This window comes from Lithobates pipiens, unplaced genomic scaffold (assembly GCF_037356315.1).
Source record: "Lithobates pipiens isolate NorthernLeopardFrog02 unplaced genomic scaffold, aLitPip1_a1.2 Scaffold_10, whole genome shotgun sequence".
Lineage (NCBI taxonomy): Eukaryota > Metazoa > Chordata > Amphibia > Anura > Ranidae > Lithobates > Lithobates pipiens.
This window is the reverse complement of record NW_027507686.1, coordinates 220,028,911-220,039,995: the sequence shown is the minus strand read 5'-3', so window position 1 is coordinate 220,039,995 and position 11,085 is coordinate 220,028,911.

The window sequence follows — 11,085 nt, the reverse complement described above, 5'->3', positions numbered from 1 at the left end:
TAACCCTTTCACGGCCAGTGACATTTTTACAGTAATCAATGCAATTTTATAGCATTGATTGCTGTATTAATGCCAGAGGTCCCAAAAATGTGTCAAAATTGTCTGATGTGTCCACCATAATGTCGCAGTCACGATAAAAATCGCCGCCAATTACTAGTAAAAAAAAAAATTTAAAAAAATTAAAATGTCGTAAATCTATCCCCTATTTTGTAGACGCTATAACTTTTGCGCAAACCAATCAATAAAAGCTTATTGTGATTTTTTGTTTACCAAAAATTTTTTTTTTTAATATATATTTTTTTGGGGATAATTATTATAGCAAAAAGTAAAAAAGAATGCGCTTTTTTTCAAAGTTGTTGCTCTTTTTTTGTTTATAGTACAAAAAATAAAAACCGCAGGAGTGATCAAATACCACTCAAATAAAGCTCTATTTGTAGGGAAAAATACAACGTCAATTTTGTTTGGGAGCCACATCGCACGACTGCGCAATTGTCAGTTAAAGCGACGGCAGTGCTGAATCGCAAAAAGTGCTCTGGTCTTTGGACAGCAAAATGGTCCGGGACTGAAGTGGTTAAATGCTGATTATTCAGCAGCACCGTTCCACAGAAGCCAGTTTAATGACCAGTTCCTGTTAAACAGGGCTCCGCACATGCCGAAATGTGACACATGCTTAACATGGACCGTTTTTGGCTTTAGGACAGAAGGCTATTTCTGGAAGGAAGCAAACAATGCTTCCCATGACTGTAAAACAAGGTGGTGGTTAGTGATGCTTTATCAGCGCTAAATCATAGCTGACGACAAGGCAGGTGGAACCAAATAAAAGGTAAATTCTAGAGGGAAAGTTTCAGTAGAAAAGAACAAAGACAGGACATTCACATTTTCATCAGGACAATGACCCTAAACACACTGCCAGCATTACAAAACAGTTATTTAACTACTTGACCTCCGGAAGGTTTTACCCCCTTCATCACCAGAGCATTTTTTTTTTTTTTGCTATTCAGCACTGCACTACTTTAACTGCCAATTGTGTGGTCATGCAACACTGTACGCAAACAAAATTGTATATATGAAATATATTATATATATATATATATATGAAAAAAAAGAAAGAATTCTACTGTTATAAAACATAGTCAATAAAAATTCTTCATAAATGTAGACCACAATGTATTCTGCTATGTCTTTGGAAAAAAAAAAATACCAATTAGTGTATACTAATTAAAAAAAAAAAAAAAATTATATAGATATAGATATAGAAATTTAGCTATGATGCTATACTGGTAATGGATCAGTGACTTAAAGTTGCAATGTGATAGTGTGTCGGCCAATCTGCCACAAACAGACCCTTGCTGGGAGGTACACTAACTGACATCAATATTGACACCAATACAGTGATCAGATATAATACTGTACACTGTATTAATGACACTGGCTGGGAAGGTGTTAACATCAAGGAGTTAACTGTGTGCCTAACAAGTGTAATGTGTGTAATATGTGCCACTTTTACCAACAGATCTCGCTGTTTGTTTCTCCCTGATTTGCAGATAGAAGAAACAGCCAGATTGCTGATCTGTGTACAGAGCCCTGTGTGTTTGTATCCGCAGGACTATGTGCCATGATTGGCTCCAGCTGATCAGCAGGTCTCAGCCATAAATCATTGACAGGGCCCTGCTGAAAAAATCCCACGTAGCCAGTGACAGAGTGGGTTAGCAGGGGGCACGTGTATGCACACCCCTAAGCTAGAACAGGCTGCAGCCTTCCTGTGCCACCCGCACCTGTGCTACAAGGGCGAGTTCAGAGGGTGGTGATAAATGGGGAGTACTCGGAATGGTCAGGGGTGGGTAGTGGGGTCCCCCAGGGTTCTGTGCTGGGACCAATCCTGTTAAATTTGTTCATAAATGACCTGGAGGATGGGGTAAACAGTTCAATCTCTGTATTTGCGGACAATACTAAGCTAAGCAGGGCAATAACTTCTCCGCAGGATTTGGAAACCTTGCAAGAAGATCTGAACAAATGAATGGGGTGGGCAACTACATGGCAAATGAAGTTCAATGTAGAAAATGTAAAATAATGCATTTGGGTGGCAAAAATATGAATGCAATCTATACACTGGGGGGAGAACCTCTGGGGGAATCTAGGATGGAAAAGGACCTGGGGGTCCTAGTAGATGATAGGCTCAGTAAATGCATGCAATGCCAAGCTGCTGCCAACAAAGTACACAAAATATTGGCATGCATTAAAAAGGGGATTAACTCCAGGGATAAACCGATAATTTGCCCGCTCTACAAGACTCTGGTCTGGCCTCATCTGGAGTTTGCTGTCCAGTTCTGGGCACCAGTCCTCAGGAAGGATGTACTGGAAATACTACTGGAGTACTGGAGCGAGTACAGAGACGGTCAACAAAGCTAATAAAGCAGTGGTCATCAATCCTGTCCTTAGGGCCAGCCCAGGTTTTATTTATTACCTTGGGGGAGATGCAGACTAGAATACTGCAATCACTGAGCAACAAATGATATCACCTGTGATGTATTTCAATTATCTTTGCAACCTGGCCTGTTAGTGGGCCCTGAGGACAGGGTTGATGACCACTGTAATAAAGGGACTGGAGGATATTAGTTATGAGGAAAGGTTGTGAGCACTGAAATAAGCACCTAAACGACCGCAATATACAATATAATACTGACATATAATCACACACATAGGTTGCACTTGTGTCTTTTTTTGACCTCACCTACTCTGTAACCTGCCATACTGTAGGTGGGTGGAAACTGGTTAAAAACCAAAACCATTATTGATAATACCTTAGAATAGCCAAGGTTAAGTCCTAACCTCAATCCAAATGAGATGCAGCAAAATGTGAAATCGCTGAAGCAACTTTGCTAAGATAGTGCCTAATGCAGCGTACACACGAGCGGAATGTCCGACAGAAAAAGTCTGACGGGAGCTTTTCATCGTATATATTCCGATCGTGTGCATGCCCCATCAGACTTTTTTACGTCAAAAATTCTGACGGACCTAGAAATGGAACATGTTTTAAATATTTCCGACGGAACCCATTCCTATCGGGTAAACCGCTCGTCTGTATGCTGTTCCGATGGACCAAAAATGACGCATGCTCTGAAGCAAGTGCAAACGGAAGCTATTGGCTACTGGCCATTGGACTACCTTTTTCTAGTCCCGTTGTACGTGTTGTGTGTCACCGCATTCTTGACGGTCGGACTTTGGTGTGACCGTGTGTATGCAAGACAGCTTGAGCGGAATTTTGTTGGAATTCCATCAGAGAAACCTTCAGTTTATTCCGAAAAAAAAACAAAAACCGCTTGTGTGTACAAGGCATAAGATTAATAGTAAGCAAGATTGCTGACAAGTATAGATCACATAGAACATGTTTTTGTATGCAACATTAGTTCATGAGGGGAATGGGTCATTTTGTTTCTACACAATAGATCAGAAGGCTACCAGAGAAAAGTCTCATGATTACACGGGCCACAAACATGTTATTGCAGCTGGAATGTCTAGTAAACAGCAACATCCACAACACCTAACTACTATCGGACAGGACGTGATGTTTTGCTTCTGCTCTCTGGTGAACTCTGAACCCATGGTGTATAACCACACCCAACCACCACAAATAGCACTTCATCCCGACAGACGTTCTAGAAGGAGCCGGATCCATTAACAATGAGCAAATATTTTTCAATACAGTGACTGAGCAGATGTGGGCAGTTCCTGGTAAATAATTACTGTAATATACACATAATAGTACTCAAGATCTGTTAAGGAACAATTTGTAGAACATAATGTTTTGATTATCACAATAGGTTCAAAAACACCAAGATGGAGGTATTTTCGCCAAAAGAGGTTTAAAGCCTTTAGTGTGCCCCTAGTTTTTTTTTTTTTTTTAATCATGAAAACCGCTTTATATACTGTATACCTAAAATCCTACAGTCCTCTCCCGGGTCATGGGTCATGACCGATCTTGCCTCTTCTACTCCAACGGTGGTGGTGGGCAGTCCTTAAGCACTTCAATACAGGACATTTATACATCCTTCCTTCCCAGATCAATTTTTAGCTTTCAGTGCTCTCGGGCCTAGTCTGCCGGAAAGTCCGGTTGTGTGTACGCAGCACAAGGCATCTTGCAAGGAGAATGATAAGAAGCTTTTGCTGCAGAGAATGCCGTAGTATATCTCTAAAGCAATAAAAATCATTCCAGCCTTCAAGTTTTTCCAAATCAGGGCTAAGTTCTGCTTTAATAGGGTTTTAAACCATGTATTAGTGAAGGGAAAGGAGTCTTGTTTGGCTGGAGTTCCCTTTTAATCCGGCACAACAAATGCATATTAAAGGGTTAGTTCACCTTTTTTCACTACAGAACTGCCTATGCAGGTAAGGAGCATCTGTAGATAACGCTAAAAACACACAGGAGGGTGAAAACACCAAGTGCATTACCACCATATACATATACCACCATATCCCCGAAGGAGCGGCTGGTTTTGTTTGGGCTTACCGTTAGGGCCGGTTCACACTGCGAGGCGAGGCGAGGCGACACGGCTCGCCTCGCCTCGCTCCCGCAAGTCGCCCCCATTCAGTACTATGGAACCGTTCTGAGAGGAGCGACTCGAGTCGCTCCGACTCAGAAAAAAGGTTCCTGTACTACTTCGGGGCGACTTCGGGGGCGACTTGCATTGACTTCTATGCAGAAGTCCTCTGCAAGTCGCCGCTGACCCCCCCTGCAAGTCGCGGCGAGGAAGTCGGAGACGCCTCGCCGCGGCTCGCAGTGTGAACCGGCCCTTACCTTCTTGACCTCGTGCTCATCTAGGGGTTTCCCGAGGTTGATGGCCCAATAAACTGTAGAGACTGACACTTGAATCCCTTTAGGAATTTTTATTTGCAAAAAAATAAAGTTGAACAGAACACAGTCTCTCAGTAGGGAATAGAGGGTATGGGTAGTAAAACTCAAGTACTCTTGGAACTGCTGACACTTGAAATGTCTCTATAGGTGATCCAGGGAATAGCCATTTGCAACTGGATATTTCAACTATTGGATAAATCCCCTTTTAGTGAATTTAGCAGCCGACAAGTAATTTAAGTTTAGCAAAGTCTCTGCCACAGACTTGGTTGTAGAACTTTAGAACAGATCAGAAAGTCTTTCACAGAACTTAGTTATAACTAGAGGTCGACCGATATGGGTTTTTCTCTGGCCGATGCCGATATTTAGAAACCATGGCGGCCGATAGCCGATATATGATGCCGATTTTTTTTTGGGCCGATATGTTAGGCCGATTATTTTTTTTTTTTAATCCCCCTTGATCTCATAAAATCTAACACACCTTTCCCACTGGGACATTTTTCAGGCGCTTTTGGGCTAAAAATAGCGCCTGTAAAGTGCCTGCAAAATGGCTCCCCTGCAGTCTGTGTGAAAGACAGAGTGCTTTCACACTGAGTGCCCGTTCACACAGGGGCGACACGACTTGCAGCGCGACTCACAGACGCGACCTGCACACGACTTCAGCAGCGACTTGCAAAACGACGACGGTATAGAAGTCAATGCAAGTCGCCTGAAGTCGCCCCAAAAATAGTACAGGAACCCTTTTCTAATTCGGAGCGACTTGAGTCACTCCTATTAGAACGGTTCCATAGTACAGAACGGAGCGCAACTTGTCAGGCGACTAAGTCGCCTGACAAGTCGCGGTAGTGTGAACGGGCACAAAGGCAATGCGCTGGCAGGATCTTAAAAAAAGTCCTGCAAGCAGCACGTTTGGAGTGGTGTATACCGCTCCTCCACCACTCCAGCCCATTGATATGAATGGGCACCACTGCCGAAGCGCATGTAATGCGATTTGGCAGCGGTGCTTCACGGGCGCATTTAACCTCTTCCTCGGCCGCTAGCTGGGTTTTATGTGCCCCACTAGCAGCCAAATAGCGCCGCTAAAATGATGGTAAAGAGCCGCTAAAACTTGCAGCGTTTTACCATCAACGCCTGCCCGCTCCAGTATGAAAGCAGCCTTCATAAGTGATACAGAAAATATCTTACATTTAAACATTTATTAAACAAAACAAACCTCCAATCAGTTTACTTGTATGTATGATTTAGATAAAAAAAAATATATTATATATATATATATATAAAAAATAAAAACAGGTAGTCAAAACTTTTGGATGAAAAAAAAAAAAATGGGCTAACTTTACTGTTTTAAATTTTTTATTTTTTTTTAAATAGTGTATTTTTTTCCCAAAAAAATGCATTTGGAAGACCTCTGTGCAAATGCCGTGTGACATAAAATATTGCAACAACCGCTATTTTATTCCCTAGGATCTCTGCTAAAAAAATATATATATATAATTTTTGGGGGGTCTAAGTGGAGAGGAGGAAAGTCGTTTCTATGACGACTCAGGCAACTTACAGTGACTTCTATTACAGAAGTCATTTCCAAGTCCCGCTGTTCTAAATCGGCCTTTTTATCAGCACAATCGGCCGATGCCGATTAATTAAAAAACGGCAAATATCGGCCGATATATCGGTCGACCTCTAGTTATAACTGAAGGATGAAATTAGGAACTCTTACGGTACCAGTATCTTGCAGCCGGTCCGGCGATACCGTAAGAATTCGCTTGGTGTCCTTTCAGCTTAGCTTCCAGGCTCTAACCGAGCAACCAGCCTCGTGCACGGCCCTCTTCTGAAGAGTCCTCCCCTGGTTGCGTTTTCAGTTGCTGGGCCTCTCCAAACCACCGGCACCGGACCACCTTGGAACCCTTCTTCCAGTTACTGTGCCTCGGGCTAGCCAGCTCTGAGACTCGGAAATGGATGGATCCGTAGCCCAGGCCATGAAGGCCTCTGGGGGCTGGTCAGGAGGACCAGAACCATGGAGTCAGAACATACTTCTGGACCGGAATCCAGAACCACGTGATCTCAGCACCTTAAGTACCCTCTCACGAAATATACAGCGAGACAACACACCCACTGATTGGCTCCCAGAGAGAGATTGGTACCCAATGCGTCCAACCAGACTGCGTTCCAATGCCTGCCAAAGGTGACACCTATGACCAGGCAGAACATAGTACAGTCCAGCCAAACTGATGCCAAAACAATAATTTACTGAAATTAACCCTAAAACCCAACTATGGTCTTAGGAAAAACTAAATGCTCTACATTGCCTTTTGGGTATGTTTTTCAGATGCAACAAGCCCTTGTGTATGAAGTTTCTATCCAGATAACATGGCTGACTTACCATTTACTGCAGTCAGCCTCTCATAGCTGATGCGTGGCACAAAAGGCCGCACAACACTTGTAACACACAGGTTTCTGGCTCTTTGTAGGCAACAAATAGCATAGCTTAAAGTGACTCTTTCAAGGGCTTCAAAAACACATAAAGGTTGGCTGTGGATCTTATATTCTTCCATCAAGGAGCATTGCTTAGGTTTGTTTCCTGAACTTAGGCAACTCTGCCACAAAGTTGGGACCCCCAAAAAGGACCGTGACCTTCACTGAGAAATCAAATTAAACCTACAAAGAGTGCCAGTCCTCTTGGAAGTCCATGAGAGTTTATGTGGTCTTGTTTCAGCCCCTGAAACGCATTGGCTGCCCTTCATATTCTTGATGTTTTCATTTTATTAGCAGTAAATGATTATGGATTCTTAACCCACTTAATCTGGCACTTTTTTTTGTTAATTTTCATCAGGGGTGAAAAACAAACAGCAATTTTCTTTACTAGGAGAAGCTCTCTACTATACTCTCCAAAGAAACGCCACTCTCTGGGTGCTGCAGCCATCCAACACTTCTGGGTGTGCCATATAGCATATTCCCTGCTGGCTGCTGTGGTTCCATCCTCCAACCCCCTACATCAGTACAGGACTCGGCAGTGTTGTAAGGGTTGGAGGAAGGCACCAGCTTGTGGATGGAAATTTGGGCATCTCACTCTTTTGGAGGCGTTAGGTGATGAAAGCGGTGCGTAAACTGTTGGCGCTATATAAATCCTGTATAATAATAATAATAATGAAAGGTCTTAGGGTGGCTACGGCACTAGAATAGGAGAGTGGTAGAAGACACAGGCCACCGAAATGGTTGGAATAATACTTCTATCGCATGGGACCCCCTGTTGGCTTTTGTTACAAAACTGATTGGGCCGCTTTAAATTTAGGGGTTAATCTGGTCATACATGGCTCAAATTTTGCCCAATTCCTGTGAATTGGCCGAAATTCAAGCAACAAGTCACCCTGCTGACACCACCCAGCTTGACAAATCTCAAAGTCAGATGATCAGCGACTACAGCCAGCCAACTGTATTGGGTATACAATAATAGGAGATTCGTCCATCAAGGCTATTTAGCATGGACGGGGGGGGGAGGAATCAATAGATTTTTATCTGTGTATGGCCATCTTTAGGCTCATTAACTTGAATGAATGAATGAATGAATGAGTGACTTGTATAGCGCTACCTATGCGAACTGAAATCGCCTCAGGGCGACATGTTCAAGTATTGGGTTAGGTAAAGGGGTAAGCTTGGATCAGCCAATTGTGACAAATGTTTTTCGGATGTGCCAGGTGTGGTAAATTTTTTGCCATTAAAAAAAAAGGTACCACCTTTTGTCTCACCCGCAGGATATCGCAGATACGTTTGCTGACTTTTACACGGACCTGTACAACAAGAGGGACATACCTCATAACCCACCGACCCCTGACTTAGCTGACCGCATAGCCAACTACCTAGCTGGAGTGACACTGCCCCAGGTGCAGGACGCGGAACTTCAGGAACTGAACGCCCTCATCACCGATGAGGAACTGACAGCGACTGTAAAGGCGCTCCCCGCTCACAAATCTCCGGGTCCAGATGGCTTCCCGTACGAGTACTATAAAATGTTTCTACCCATCTTGAGCCCATACATGACCAAGCTGTTCAATTCCTTCCTCACACGGGCCCCAGTCCCAACGGAGATGTTGGCGTCCTTTATATCCCTTATCCCTAAACCAGACAAGGACCAGACCTCATGCGCCAGTTACAGGCCTATCGCCTTACTGAACTCGGACCTGAAGATCTTTACGAAAATCCTGGCCAACCGCCTCAATACAATCCTTCCTGCCCTGGTCCATAAGGATCAGGTTGGTTTTGTACCTCTTCGACAAGCAGGGGACAACACCAGGAAAGTTATTGACCTCATTGACGTAGCAAACAAGACTGGTTGCCCCTCCCTGGTCCTGAGCCTAGACGCGGAAAAGGCGTTTGATCGCCTGAGCTGGCCCTTCATGACGGCGACTCTAACCCACATGGGTTTCCGGGGTCCCTTCCTGCACGCTATACAACACCTTTACACCACCCCCACTTCTCAAGTTAAGACCCCGTATGCAATTTCTCTGACTTTCCCTATCACTAATGGCACCCGCCAGGGCTGTCCGCTCTCTCCTCTGCTGTTTGCTCTCTGTGTCGAACCCCTGGCGGAGGCCATTAGAAGAAACCCGGATATCCGGGGTGTCTCGGTTCGGGGCAGGGAATTTAAAATATCGCTCTTCGCTGACGACGTCATTCTCACCCTGACCCAGCCCAGGACCTCTTTACCCAATCTACACGCAGAACTTAGCCGATACGGGGCGATCTCGGGCTACAAAATAAACGCATCTAAGTCAGTCGCCCTCCCACTTAATATGCCCCTAGTTGAAGGAACTCATTTGCGCTCGGCTTTCCCTTATCGTTGGGAGACTTCCTCACTTAAATATCTAGGGGTTCAAATTACCCCATCCTTCCACACTTTATACCAGGCCAACTTTCCCCCCCTCTATAGGGAGATCAGGGGACTTATCCATAAATGGAAAACACACCATATATCCCTTACGGGGCGGATCGCGTCCATTAAAATGGTAATCCTCCCCAAACTTCTCTACCTATTTCAGACACTGCCTGTCCCGATCCCCTACGCACACCTCCGTATGCTCCAGAAAGACTTATTGCAATTTGTATGGAACTTCAAAAAACATCGGGTCCCAGGCACGGTTCTCACTGCCCTGCGCTCAGACGGCGGTTTGGCATTCCCTGACTTGGTTAGGTACTACCAGGCGACGATGCTCCGGGCGATAGTCTCCTGGTTCCCCCAACAGTCATATAACAAGTGGTCGGAGATAGAAAAAATATGGTTAGCCCCAGTGCACCCGAACAGTCTGCTCTGGGGGGCGGGGGTGGCGATTGAGCCGAACCGGTTGCTGGGCTCGATGGCTCACCTCCGTCAGCTTTGGCGGAAGCTGTCTGGTCACTGCAAGCTACACTCGGAGTCGTCCCTGATGACCTCGTTCCTTTACAACCCCATGCTCCCAGACAGCCTGACCCACCAGATGTCCTGGCCCTGGGCGTCCCGAGGTTTATTTCACCTGGGACACCTGGTAGACCCCAGGTCGAGAAAGCTGCTCTCCTTCTCGGAACTCCAGGCCAAACATGACCTCCCCCGACAGACGTTCTACAGTTATCTTCAAATAAGACATTTCGCACAAACCTTAGCCCCGAGACTCCAATTCTCCCCGCCCTCCCCATTTGAGGTGATTATATTGAACGGCCGGAATGGCAGGGGGCTGATCTCGGATATATACCGCGTTCTCAGCTCACACCACTCCCAGGCGAGGGGCAAGCACAAGTATATGTTGAAGTGGGAGAGGGACCTGGGGGAGGAGCTCTCCCTTGAGGATTGGCAGGGGGTGTGGCGACAGGCAGCCAAATCCTCTCTATGCACCCTTTACAAGGAAAATGCCTACAAGATACTCTTCCGTTGGTACCGGACCCCAGAGGTACTGCACAAAATATATCCCTCCACCTCGGATCGGTGCTGGCGCTGCCTAAAAGACAGAGGTACCCTATTCCACATATACTGGACTTGCCCCTCGATATCCCCTTTCTGGACTCTGACCCAACAGCTCCTTGCCCGCTTGCTGGGGGTGCCCGTCCCGTTTGAACCCAGGTTCTTCCTATTTGGCCTGTCCCGAATTAAGCTAGCTAAACCGTCTCGGAAGCTTCTGAGACATGTTCTCACGGCAGCCCGATGTTTGATAGCCCTCCGTTGGAAAAGCCAAACGGCCCCGACTATGGAAGCCCTTTACTCTAGAATAAAGGAC